General features: G+C 42.2%; 1 long non-coding RNA gene across 1 annotated transcript; it reads left to right on the forward strand.

Moving 5' to 3' along the window:
• The first annotated feature begins 3,811 nt into the window (after positions 1 to 3,811).
• On the forward strand, positions 3,812 to 10,576 carry LOC110743253. The gene is made up of 3 exons (XR_002522005.2): positions 3,812 to 3,899; positions 6,051 to 6,163; positions 10,493 to 10,576. It is a non-coding gene; the product is annotated as an uncharacterized LOC110743253 (long non-coding RNA).
• Positions 10,577 to 13,627: the final 3,051 nt, after the last annotated feature.

Genomic DNA, 13,627 nt, shown 5'->3' on the forward strand with positions numbered 1-13,627 from the left:
CCTGCCTCCGTTTCACCTTCCGCCATGATTGTAAGTTTCCTGAGGCCTCCCCAGCCATGCAGAACTGTGAGTGGATGAAACCTCTTTCCTTTATAAATTACCCAGGCTCAGATAGTATCTTCAAAGCAACATGAAAATAGACGAATACACCCTTTTTTTGTCAGTTTCCCTTCTCTCCCTCGAATTCTCCCGTGGACTCTAGGTTATTCTGAAGTGGTATCAGTTGTCCACCCAAGATACGGTGCAGGTCCCAGGTATAGTATTATCACGCCTTAGTCAGTTCTCACTGGATGCGTCCATCCATCAGAAGCAGATTCACCAGCCACTGTCAGAACTGAGTCTACCCAGTCAGAAAGCTTCGTTCCATCCCTTCCTTATCCAGTATTTTAATCGGGGATACTAGCATTAAGTACCCCTCACCAGTGGCTCTGGCGTCTCTTTGCTGACTTTAGCCTAAACATATGGCTACAAACAGCAGTCTCCCACTGCCAGAAGCAGCATTCTTAGCCATCATGGTCTCAAACCCTGCAGTAGCTCCTTGAGTGCCCAGCATACTCTGGCTTCTGGTTTGAGGAGCTCCTTCCAGAACTTGGCAAACCGTGAACCTTTTCAAGCTCAAATTGTCAGCTCTAAATATCTTCCTCAATTGTCCTGAATGATTCCTCTCTCAGTGTATTAGTCCGTTTTCATGCTGCTGATAAAGACATACCCAAGACTGGGTAATTTATAAAGAAAAAGAGGTTTCATGGACTCACAGTTCCACATAGCTAGGGAGGCCCCACAGTCATGGCGGAAGGTGAAAGGCATGTCTTACATGGCTGCTGGCAAAGAGAGAATGAGAGCCAAGCGAAAGGGGTTTCCCCTTGTAAAACCACCTGCTCTGCTGAGACTTATTCACTATTATGACAACAGTATGAGGGAAACTGCCCCTATAATTTAATTACCTTCCATCGGGTCCCTCCCACAACATGGGAGAATTATGTGAGCTACAATTCAAGATGAGCTTTGGGTGGGGCACAGCCAAACCATATCACTCCGGGAGCCCCATATATTATTTTAGAATCCCATCATTACACTATTATGCACAAATAAATTTAATGTCTCAACACATTAATCATCAAAAAAGAATGGCTGAGAGGAGAAAAGAGATCTCTGGCATGAAAACTTGCCAAATAAAAAGGTAAAGGACCATGCTCTTCCCTCATTTGGATCTTAATTTGGAGTTTAGGCATGTCAGTGCTTAAAAAGAAAGTCATACCACTAGTGATAGCATAGCCAGGATTCAACCCTGGGGTCTGAGCTCCAGTGTCCATGCTCTTATTCATGTTCTACATTTTGGAGTGAAAATTTTATATCACAAAATTTTAATTCTTCAATAATTAGTATACATATAAATGTAGTTTTGAATCAAATTTCCAAATAATTTTTCTCAAAATTGTATATGACAATCTTAACATACATATGGAAGAAGAGATATGGCAGAAAAAACAAGAAATATGAAAAAAAGGAATAATAAAGTGAACTTGCCTTATCAGATAATAGCACATACTATAGATCCACTATTATCCTTATCAGGATATCCATACTATTATTCCCATCAGATAATAGCACATACTGTAGATTTCATTATAGATTATATTAAAATACTATTATACCTCCATCTTAAAATGCATAATTAAATTCCAAATTGACTAGACTTAAATATAAAAAACAAAATAATAGAAATATTACAAGATAGAATACTACACATAATCCTAAAATTGACAAATACTTTCAAAACTGAGATCAAGAGCCAGAAGCTTGAAAATAAAAGATAAACATATTTATTTTGTGGGAAAAAAACATTGTCATACACAAAATTAGTAAAAAAAAATTATTATTTAGTTGAAAAATAGTAAAGAATTGTAGATTAGTAAAAAAAGTGAAAAATAACAGATTTGAAATGAATTTACAACACCTATAATATAAAAAGAGCATTTACTAATTGGGAAGAAAAAGCTCAGAAAACTATGCAAAAGACAAATAGCAAAATTATTTAAATTAATTATGATCAGGGAAATGCAAATTTATGCAACAATGAGGTATCACTTTACTCTCATTATATGCCAAAAGGTTTTTATATTGAAAATACCAAGTGACTACTGGATTCGGCGAAGAGGGTACTTTCTCATATAGTGCTGACAGAAATGTAAATTGTCACGGCCTTTTTGGAAAGCAATCTAACAATGTCTATTACAATTTAATAAATATCATATACCGTACTACCCTTCAATTCCACCCCTGGGAATCTATCCCATAAACATAAAACCACTAGTAGGAAGAACATGTTTACAAGGATTTTATTGTAGCCTTGTTTGTAGCGGCAAGCTTGAAACAATATTCATCCAGTAGGAGAATGGTCCAATAAATTATGCATATTCACACAAATGGAGACTTTTATAACCTTTAAAAGAATGAATTAGAGCTGTATCAGTTGGCTTAGAAGGCGTTCCACGAGGCATAACTGAATGTAAAACAGGTCCAGGCAGGGTGGCTCACACCTGTAATCCCAGCACTTTGGGAGGCCAAGGCAGGAGGATCACGAGGTCAGGAGTTCGAGACCAGCCTGACCGACATGGTGAAACCTGTCTCTGTTAAAAATGCTTAAAAATTAGCCAGGCGTGGTGATGCGTGCCTGTAATCCCAGCTACTCAGGAGGCTGGCACAGGAGAATCGCTTGAACCCAGGAGGCAGAGGTTGCACTGAGCAGAAATCATGCCACCACACTCCAGCCTGGGCAGCAGAGCAAGACTGCATCTCAAAACAAATAAATAAATAAATCACAAATATGTATAACATGAACCAATTCTTGTAGAATAATGACAAGTCTGCATTTGTATGACTGCAGGTGAATGCAGGAAAATTGGGAAGAAAACATCCTGGGCTGCAACATGGTTACTTGGTGGAGGCTGAGACCTACGGACAATGAAGGAGAAGAGAGGAGGAGGAACTCAGGAGAGGAGAATCAAGCACAAAATGACAAGGAAGATAAAAGACTGGAGGATATACGCTCACATTTTTGAAATATTATATGTGTGTGCATATATAAAGAAACTAATTTTTTATTATTTACAATCTAATCAGAAAAAAAAGAGAGGATCTTTGACCATTTTATTCTCATCATCAGGGAGAAGTTTGCCCTGTAAAGCAAATGTGATGGGTCCCTCCTGTGTGTGTGGAGTAGCCCTAGGACATCTCAGCTCTGGGACCTTGTGGTGAGGCAAGGTTTTGTTTTATACCCGCCTTTCTTATTCCTTCTCTATCCTGAAAATCCACTCCACCTGCCTTTCCAGAGGAAAAGAACAGGGACAAGGTGAGCATAATAATCTCTCTAAGTCAGATAATGAGGGACCATCATCAGTCTTAGCAAAAAAAGAATAATTCATTGTGTAGAGATACATTCTGAAGTATGTGAAGCCACCTTAGAAGATACACAGGACCCAGGGATCGCATGCAGACTCTGGAATTTGAAGCCAGAAAACTGGGAACAAAACACATCTGTGACATAGGGAGGAAAAGAGAGAAAGAGAAAACTGGAACAACTTCTATTTCCTGAAGTATAGCTAATCAGATACTCAGAGCAACCCTCCTGCTGAAAACAGCTAATATGGTTAATAAAACGTTTAAAAACTCACCTTTCTAAATGTATCACTGAGCTGCTAATATAAGAAAGACTCCTCAGAGACCAGAGATAAAAGTAAAAATTTAAGTAATCCACTTTGTTCCTGGGTGCTTGAGCCAAACTGACATCATTGAACTTTTGTTTTGACAGAGAGAATGTATAAGCTGCGTGTCATCTAAGATAAGAAATATAAGGAGATCTGGTCCTCTGAAGATCTGGATCCTCCCACATCAAAACTGTGAGTATTAGGGTTAACTAGAAATAAACCCACCCCACAGAAGAGGAAATAATGTTAAGAGCAGAAATGAATAGATTTAAATATAAACATACAATAGAGAGGATCAATAAATCCAAAGTTGGTTCTTTGAAAAAGTCTTATAAAAAGCTGGGCATGGTAGTATGTGCCTGTTAGTCTCAGCTACTCAGGAGGCTTCGTCAGGAGGATCAGTTGAACCCAGGAGTTCAAGGCTGTATTGAGCCATGATCATGCTACTGCACTCCAGCCTGGGCAACATGCATAGTAAAAACCTGACTCTGAAATTTAAAAAATAAACACATTTAAAAATATGGAAAGCCTCATTAAGTTAACCAACTTCTGGCAATACTGATCAAAAAAGAAAAAGAGCAATCATTTTTTAAAACTATATCATGAATGAAAAAGGTTGCTGCAGACATTACAAAGATAAAATGTTATAAATATGCACCCCCAAGTGAAAACAGGTGAAAAGGGAAAATTCTTAGAAAATATGAAATATTAAAATGTTTTCATGTATAAAATACTAAAATGTAGGAGAAAAAATAATTGTTTTAGGAATATTTTTTAAAATGAACCCGTAGTTTAAAATCTTCCCTCAAAGTAAACATATCATTGCAATCTTAGGTAAATTATTCCATGAAATAGAAAAATAGATAGCTGTTTCCATTTTATAAGGCTATAGAATAAACAACTAATACCAAAAACCAAGGACAGTTTGAAAAAGGAAAATTACAAAGTGATTTCACTCATGAACATTGATACAAAATGCTAAACAAAACATTAGCAAACTGAATCTATCGATAAATAAGGAAAGAAGATAGGCTGGGTATGGTGGCTCATGCCTGTAATCCCAGCACTTTGGGAGGCTGAGGCGGGTGGATCACCTGAGGTCAGGAGTTCGAGACCAGCGTGGCCAACATGGCGAAAGCCCATCTCTACTAAAAATACAAAAATTAGCTGGGCATAGTGGCAGGAGCCTGTAATCCCAGCTACTTGGGAGGCTGAGGCAGGAGAATCGCTTGAACCTGGGACACAGAGGTTGCAGTGAGCTGAGATCATAACCCTGCACTCCAACCTGGGCAACAGAACAAGACTCTATCTCAAAAAAACAAAACAAAACAAAAAACAGAAGAAGATAATACAACATAATGAACTGACTGCATTAACAGATCAAAAAAAAAATCACATGATTATTGTAAGAGATGCAGAAAAGCAGTCAATAAAAATTGACATCTATTTGAAATGGTCCCATAGACGATTGTTTTTTTGTTTTTGTTTTTTTTGAGGCGGAGTCTCGCTCTGTCGCCCAGGCTGGAGTGCAGTGGCAGGATCTCAGCTCACTGCAAGCTCCGCCTCCCAGGTTTATGCCATTCTCCCGCCTCAGCCTCCCGAGTAGCTGGGACTACAGGCACCCGCCACCACGCCCGGCTAGTTTTATGTATTTTTTAGTAGAGACGGGGTTTCACCGTGTTAGCCAGGATGGTCTCAATCTCCTGACCTCATGATCTGCCCGTCTCAGCCTCCCAAAGTGCTGGGATTACAGGCTTGAGCCACTGAGCCCGGCCGAGGATTGTTTTTAGACAAACATAGAAATCGATGCTTCTGCTGTTAAAGCTTGAAACATGTATTTGTTTTGTCTGAGTTTCTTCCTCAGGAAAGGACCTTTAGGCCTCTCAAAAAAAAGTATCAAAGAACTGGAACTCATCAGATCACTTTACCAGATGCCTCCTTGCCCCTCCTTAGTTTCTGTTTTCTTACACATTGTTTGTTACATTTTTTTCCCCTGCTATATAAACCCCTAGTTTTAGTCAGTCAGGCAGATGGATTCACTGAACTCCTGTCTCTGCCGCTGCAGCACTCAGTTAAAGCCTTCTTCCTTGGCAATACTTGTTGTCTCAGTAATTGGCCCTCTGTGCAGTGAGCAGCAGGACCTAGTCCAAATCCCTAGTTTTTGGGTAACATATTCATGATTTTAAAAATTTTTCATAGTTTAGGACAATTTAAAAGTGCTATTTTAGAAACCTACCACAAACATAATAGTAAATGGCTAATGCACAAAACTTGTTGGTCAAGAGCATTTCCTTCAAAACTTGGAACATAACAACAATCTTCACTATCACCATTTCTCTTCAGCGTCACCCTGGAGATCCAGACCAGCACAATAAGATGAGGAAGGAGGCACAAAACAGAAAGACCCAACCAAGGCTCCTGAGGACCCATCCAAGGCTGACTTTGTGTAAAAACAGGTGACTGGAGGGAAAATACTTTTAAAACTTTACCTGTGTGCTATGTAAATTCAAGTCCTGCTGATTGTAAGGCATTTGCACATAGCATAACATTTTTAGAGAGACATATATGGAAGGCCCACATGTCCTACACTAAAGAGTAACAATGGAAGAAGACAAGTCTCCCAGAAACTGTTGAAATTTCATGCAATACCCAGCCATAGTGAATCACAACCTACATAGGGCCAAGTAAGGAACCACATGGCTTATTCTCACTATACTCTCAGCATCCAGCAGACTGCCGTGCATGTAGTTTAGAGCTCAGTAAAGATCTGTTTAAGTGGCTGGGTGCAGTGGCTCATGCCTATAATCCCAGCACTTTGGGAGGCCAAGGCGGGCAGATCACCTGAGGTCAGGAGTTCGAGACCATCCTAGCCAAAATGGTGAAACACATCTCTATTAAAAATACAAAAACTAATGGGGCGAGGTGGCAAGTGGCTGTAATCCCAGCTACTCAGGAGGCTGAGGCAGGAGAATCGTTTGAACCTGAGAGGTGAAGGTTGCAGTGAGCCAAGATTACACCATTGCACTCCAGTCTGGGTAACAGAATGAGACTCTGTCTCCAAAAACAAAACAAAACAAAACAAAAGATCTGTTTAATTTACTAGTCAAAGTGGAAGACTCTTCTCCTGACCATGCACACATGACCTGTGCTCTAATTTCTGCAAACACTTGCTAGAAACAAAAGAAACACACTATGCAAAATAAAACCCTTTTTCAAGCAACAGATCTGGTCTCATGGGCCTGAGATATTTCCAGCATCCCACTGGAGTTTAAATTTCTCTGTCTAAGATGACAGGAGTCCAGCAGGGGAGCAAAAGTTTGGAGGATAGACTCCTTTGGCCATAAAACAGTTATGAGTGTTAGGTGATATATGAGATAATGCAAATAGAATTGCTTTTTAAGCTTCAAAGCAGTATGCTCTCTCATTTCTATAACTGTATTTGCTCCATCTTGGTATCTACTTCAAAAATGGAACTTCCCCTTGCCCCTACCAAATTAAAGTTTTTATCCTCCAGCTGAAAAAAAAAATTTTTTTTTTGCAATTTCTAACATTTAAATGTGAGTCCACAGTTTCTCAATTTTGACAGTCCCCAGGCTCTAGAATAAGCAAGGTTTTCTGTAATAATTGGGTTCCCAGTTCAGGGGAATTTTGGCACTTCTGCCTGCTTAAATACTGGGGCAGCTTGGATTTCCTTCCCCTTTCCCTTCCACATTTTGCTTTCTTGATCTTTGTGTTGGGGGGATTTTTTTTCCTCTCTCTGTCCTAAGTCACAGTCTCTCACTGTTAAAAACAAAAAAATCTCACCCTTCCTACGTCTGTCATCGCCTTTACTTTCCCTTTCCAATTTGTATTTCTAACCATCCTTGCTGCATCCTAGCATCCAGGGATAATAATGAACACACTCAACTAGAGGCAGGAAATAGTGGTTTCACAGTCTCTCTTCTAGGTGTGGAGTGAAGAGGTTGGGTTGGATATGAAAGAAACTGGGTTAAAGTCTCAGCTCTGACAATTCCCAATGTATTTCATCTGGAGCAAGTTATATCTTCTCACTAGGAGGCAATAGCAGGCAGTGGGGACTGTGGAGACAGGACAGATAGAAGCACCTCTGGAAGTGAGTAGCTTCTTTTTTTTTTTTTTTTTTTTTTTTTTTTTTGAGATGGAGTCTTGCTCTCCCATCCAGGCTGGAGTGCAGTGGCGCAATCTCGGCTCACTGCAACCTCCACCTCCCGGGTTCAAGCAATTCTCTGCCTCAGCCTCCTGAGTAGCTGGGATTACAGGCATCCACCACCACGCCTAGCTAATTTTTCTGTATTTTTAGCAGAGACAGGGTTTTACCATCGTGACCAGGCTGGTCTTGAACTCCTGATCTCGTGATCCACCCACCGGGGCCTCCCAAAGTGCTGGGATTACCGGCGTGAGCCACTGCACCCAGCTGACTAGTTTCTATGTAATTGCAGCCACCCAAGTCACCTCATATACCATGGGAATGTGAGCTCTGTATTGCCAGGTCTTCTGAATTTTCAAGAAAGCCCTCAAATACGGATTTTCATTTTTACTCTCTTGATTTATTATTATTAGCTCAAAATTTTATAAAGCAGTGTAGGTGTTTTTTGTGTGTGTTTTTTTGTTTTTGTTTTGAGGTGGAGTCTCCCCCTGTCACCCAAGCTGGAGTGCAGTGGTGTGATCACAGCTTGCTACAACCTCCACCTCCTGAGTTCAAGTGATTCTCGTGCCTCAGACTCCCAAGTAGCTGGGATAACAGGTGCGTGCCACCACGGATGGCTAATTTTTGTATTTTTAGTAGACACAGGGTTTTGCCATGTTGGCTAGGCTGGTCTTGAACTCCTGACCTCAAGTGATTCGCCTGCCTCAGCCTCCCAAAGTGCTGGGATTACAAGCATGAGCCAGCGCGCTCAGCCAGGTCTTTTTTGTGTAGATTCCTGGGGCCTCTTTCGCCTCTAATGTTACATGATCCTAAGAGCATGCCTGCTTGTTCTGCTGCCCTGGAACATTCTGAGACGCTTCCACAATCCTCCCTTCAGTTCTCCTGAATGCTCTTGGAGCTTTGTTTTCTGGGACCTTAGCCTTAGGCTTTGCTGCAGTTCTGGGAAGTGATCACCTCATCTTGAGGGGATAAATTTTTTGAAGCTGGGATTTCCCTCACAGAGATAGGGTTCCCCTAACTCTGATTTCTTGGGCTTAGAGTAAGTAAAAGGGTGAACTGGATATTAAAAGTCCGGCTGGCAGATCAGTCTCACCTCTTGGAATGTCCTATTGGCCGGGTCTCTAAGCAAGTCTCCTCCCACCCAAAACACAGTTTTTGGGTCTAGAGTGTACCTCTTATTCCTTATCTGAAATGGGAGGATTTCTGGGGTGTAAGCCTCTTTGCCATCCCATCCATCCACCTTCTTAGATGTCGGGGTTCTTGGCCTTTTTCTACTTCATTTCTCACAAGTCACTACTCCTGCCCAAAATACTGGCCTCTGGTTCTCAAAACCATCTGGCTCACCGCTGGAAACTAGTCAGCCAATGTCTGGCACATCAGAGCAGCCTCACTTCCTCAGATTCCTCTCCTGCTTGGTTCCTGAGGCACTCAAAGGCCCTCCTCTGGCCAACTCCTCTTGGCCATTTACCCCTGTTTATCTTATGGTCAGATTGGCAAGAATCTTAAGTCCCTCCCCTGCCTACTCGTGCAGTCTCATTAGGCCTAGGGGACCTAGATAAGCCTGTTAAGGACCACCAGGAGTTAGATCCACTGCAGAAATGGAACACTAAACAAGAGGACCAAATCCTATACCCTGTCCACATATTCAGACTCCCTGACCAAGCTTCCATCAGGCCAAAAGTAAAAGCTGTCACAGTATGTGCTAAATCAACAGAACATAAGAGGAAGCAAAGGAAATAGAAACATATTTTCTTTGTTTTTCTCCAAGACAAGGTTTCACTCTGTCACCCAGGCTGGAGTGCAATGGCGCAATCTCGGCTCACTGCAACCTCTGCCACCCAGGTTCAAGTGATTCTCCTGCCTCAGCCCCCTGAGTAGCTGGGATTTCAGGCACGCGCCACCACGCCCAGCTAATTTTTGTATTTTTAGTAGAAACAGGGGTTTCACCATGTTAGCCAGGCTGGTCTCAAAATCCTGACCTCGTGATCCTCCCACCTAGGCCTCCCAAAGTGCTGGGATTACAGGTGTGAGCCACCACACCCAGCCTAGAAACATACATTCTAGGCTAAGCCCTTGCACATTCTAACAGCCTCTGTCAGCATCCACTCCTGTTTAGTTAGAGTCAGCAAATGTGGCCCTGTGGGGGATTCGGCCAGCCAAACAGTCTCTGTCTTCTCAATAGCTGTCCTCTCTCTGGCGTGGGCCTTGCTTGAGTGGAAGAGTCTTTCCAAACGTTCTGCACTTCTCTCCTGGGGCGCTGCGGACGGAGAGTGGCTGCGATGGGTTTCTGCCCAACTGTTTTTTGCTTGAACAACCTATGCTTTTACAAACACACGCTGACCTCTCTGAAGTCGTTTCTGTCCTGGATCTCTATCCCAAGCCACTGTATTGTTTTCATTTCCTGTGCTGCTTAACTTCCTTGTCATAATATTATCTTACATTCATGGCGCCACTAGTCCGCAGGCAGGGTGATATACCATCATTTGGCATCAGTAGAAATCGTTTCATCCAACTTCAATCATGGTCACTCTGAGGCACCCTGCAGTGGCTATTTAGCAAGTCAGGAGTGACTTTCACAGGAATGCAAGGCATGACTTTAGGAATGGTGTGTATTTTTCAGATGGGCTGCTCCCTAATGAAACTGGTTTATGAAGAATCCTGTGTGCCCAGCAAGGATTTAGAAAGAGAGATGTATACCAGGCTGTGGTGTAGACAGTGTATATGGAGTCCTGAACCTCTCTTTCACCTGGCTTTCAAAAGTCAGGTAAGGCCGGCTGGATGCAGTGGCTCGCATCTGTAATTCCAGTGTTCTGGGAGGCTGAAGTGGAGGGACGGCTTGGGGCCAGGTGTTCTGGACCACCCCTGGGCAACATGGGGAGACTTCGTCTCTACAAAAAATTTAAAAGCCACACGAAGTGGTGTGTGTATGTAGTCCCAGCTACTCAGGAGGCTGAGGTGGGAGGATCACTTGAGCCCAGGAGTGCGAGGCTGCACTGAGCTGTGATTGTGCCACTGCACTCCAGCCTGTGCAACAGAGTGAGACCCTGTCTATTAAAAAAAAAAAAAAAAAAAGGCCGGGCGCGGTGGCTCACGCCTATAATCGCAACACTTTGAGAGGCCGAGGCGGGCAGATCACGAGGTCAGGAGATCAAGACCATCCTGGCTAACACGGTGAAACCCTGTCTCTACTAAAAATACAAAAAATTAGCCGGACATGGTGGCGGGCGCCTGTAGTCCCAGCTACTCGGGAGGCTGAGGCAGGAGAATGGCGTGAACCTGGGAGGCAGAGCTTGCAGTGAGCCGAGATCGCGCCACTGCACTCCAGCCTGGGTGACAGAGCGAGACTCCATCTCAGAAGAAGAAGAAAAAAAAAATCAGGTAAGCTATCAAAACCCCAAGAGCACGTTGCCATAGGGCTTAGCCCACCCAAGACTCCTCCCACCTCGCACAGATAAGCTGCCCACTCAGCTTCTTCCACTCAATGACGAGGAAACCCTAATCCCAATTGTTGGGACAGACTCACAGCCTGCCTGTGGCACTCAATCCACAGACTCTAGCAGAGGTGAAATCCACAGTCCACACAGTTCATATTTTATCTAAGACCTCCCCAATTATAAGATTTCAGAGCTGTTAAAAAGGGGGGAAATAGCTAATAGCGATTTTACAATGTCATTCATTGAAAGATACATTCTTATATTAGAAATGTTAAAATATACGGCGGGGCGCAGTGGCTCACGCCTGTAATCCTAGCACTTTGGGAGGCCGAGGTGGGCGAATCTCTTGAGGTGAGGAGTTTGAGACCAGCCTGGCCAACATGGTGAAACCCTGTCTCTACTAAAAATACAAAAATTAGCCAGGCGTGGTAGCGGGCACCTATAATCCCAGCTATGTGGGAGGCTGAGGCAGGAGAGTTGCTGGAACCAGGGAGGTGGAGGTTGCAGTGACCCGAGATTGTACCAGTGCACCCCAGCCTGGGCAACAGAGTGAGACTCCGTCTCCAAAAAAAAAGAAAGTGTTAAAATATGGATGGGAATATGTCTAAATGGATAAAATGCAATATTATGGACTTGTTAGTATTTTGGTAGCTAAATTATTTGTCTGGGGCACAAGGCATACCTATTCTTTCACCTTATATTATTAATAATGTCGACAACTGTGATAATAACACTAATAACTTTTATTTCCATTGTATCTTATACTTTATAATGTATGTGAAAATATTTAATATTCAGATTTCATCCTTCATCCATCCAAGAGAAATCCTGAAGCTGCCAACCTGGTTTCTCTCCTCTATCAGGGAAAAATTCTTTCTTCCTCGGCAGGAAGCTAGGTTAATTCACATAACGAACAACTGAGGAAGAAAAGAGAGTATAAAGAGGAGGAGAAAAATCAGCAGCACAGGCAGAGAGACGAGAAGGATTTGGGGGGGGGGTGTGAATTGAGGAAGTGAGGGTGTGACGCACACATGTGAGGAAAGGGGACTTTCTATTAATGTGGACCACGTGATCAGATCCTCTTCACTGTCCTTCAGGAGACATTAGAAAAAAATTGAATTACTTTTTCATTACTTTTGCTTATTGAAGTGTACTTCTTAAGTCTGATACCATTTTGAGACTGAACTCTTGGTTCCAGGTTTTTAAAGGTTACAAGAAACTTGATGTTGTAATGTAGCAGGATAAACACCATTATCATTCATTATATTCTAAAGACAGAGTCTTGTTCTGTTGCCTAGACTGGAGTGCTGTGAATCACAGCTCACTGCAGCCTCCACCTCCCAGGCTCAAGTGATCCTCTCACCTCTGCCTCCCAAGTAGCTGGGATTTAGAGCCACATGCCACCACGCCTGGCTCATTTTTTTGTATTTTTTTGTAGAGATGGGTATTTCCTATGTTGCCCAGGCTGGTCTTGAACTCCTGGGCTCAAGCAACCTGCCTGCCTCGGCTTCCCAAAGTGCTGGGATTATAAGCATGACCCACCGCACCTGGTCAACCCCTCAGTATTAAGGAGAGAATCTCAGAAACATTAAATGATTTTGTTCAAAGGCTTACATGGATAGGAAGCAAAAGAGATGTGAATCAAAGCCATTTTTTTTTTTTTACTCCAAATTCAGTGGTCTTTCCCCATGCTCCTGAAATAAAGTATTTCAACTTTTTAAATGCTAATATTAATTAATTTTTACTGAGTAAATACGTAATTCTTGATATGTTCCAAGTGGAAGAAGAAATAGTGTCAGTTCAGAGATGTAATGAAACGTCTTACTACAATGAAGATCTTACAGCTAAATTGGACAAGTGTTCATACGTTTGTATCAAATGGCCAACTGACTGTAAATTGTTCAGAAACCTTCGTATACCTGCATATTGTCAATCGTGAAACTATTAAAAGTGCAATTTTTGAAAGTTGTGCCCATCAATTCCCCTAAGGATGTATCCAAGAAAAATGAAAACATACCCACACAAAGACATGTAGGCCAATGTTTACTGTAGTCAAAGGTGGAAATAATCCAAAAGTCCATCAACTGGTGGTGTATAAGCGAAAGGTGGTATATATCCAGATAGGGGGATACTATTCAACAGTAAGAAGGAACAAAGAACAGATATGTTCTACACATCGAGCTAAGTGAAAGAATCCAGATAGATACAAAAGATGCATGTTCTGTAATTCCAGTTATGTGAAATATCCAGAAAAGGTGAATCTATACACACAGAAAGTAGATTAGTAGTTGCCTGGGGTTGGGGTTGGGAAAAGAGATTGT

Source organism: Papio anubis, chromosome 3 (genome assembly GCF_008728515.1).
Source record: "Papio anubis isolate 15944 chromosome 3, Panubis1.0, whole genome shotgun sequence".
Lineage (NCBI taxonomy): Eukaryota > Metazoa > Chordata > Mammalia > Primates > Cercopithecidae > Papio > Papio anubis.